Here is a 720-nt window from a genome sequence, read left to right as displayed (position 1 = left end):
GTGGAAGATCCCGAGCAGGCGACGCAGCTGCCGGCGATGGAAGCTGTCATGGCCCGCGAGGCTGGTTGGCGTCAGAGCCCACGTGCTGCAGTAGTAGTAGATCTAACTGTACTGGCCAGCTCACGGATACTGTACCTTAGATGCATTTCAAAACCGCCGTGCTGGCCGACCAGCTGCCCGTCATTATGCGAGGGGTGAGTCCAGTGCACATCGACAGCGATGGACAAATGTCGATGGACATTGCGCAAATTACGCCAGAAGTTCCGTTGCAAGTTCAAACTCATCGACGCGTCGGCGAGGCCTGTGCCGGGCCTATTCATGCATGTACGCCATGCATGTGCTGTCGTCCCACCTGTCCGCCCAGTCTGGCAGCGTGACATGTCATTTTGATTTCGACAAACGCGATAATGCATGATGCAGCATCAACCCCTGGTACGACCGGTATCTCTGATTGATCAGAGTAGGGCAATGCGACACACCTTTTCGACTTCGCAAGTTTGTACAGGAAAGTTGGTTTGCTGTACATCCCACCCACTACGTATACCCGAACGTGAGACCACCTCGCGGTTCTTCGCAATCCTCTCTGCCCCATCACCCTTACACCAAGCAAGGGCATAGGAGCTAGATCACAGCAACCACCCCACTTCAAACCCAACTGCTTTTTGTTCATTTTGCTTGCAGAATTATTACCACGACATCTGTTCCGGGGTGGAGAACGTC

The sequence above is a fragment of the Saprolegnia diclina genome, assembly GCF_000281045.1.
Source record: "Saprolegnia diclina VS20 unplaced genomic scaffold supercont1.1, whole genome shotgun sequence".
Taxonomy (NCBI): domain Eukaryota; phylum Oomycota; class Saprolegniomycetes; order Saprolegniales; family Saprolegniaceae; genus Saprolegnia; species Saprolegnia diclina.
The sequence above is the reverse complement of the archived record's forward strand: the minus strand, read 5'-3'. Positions refer to the sequence as shown.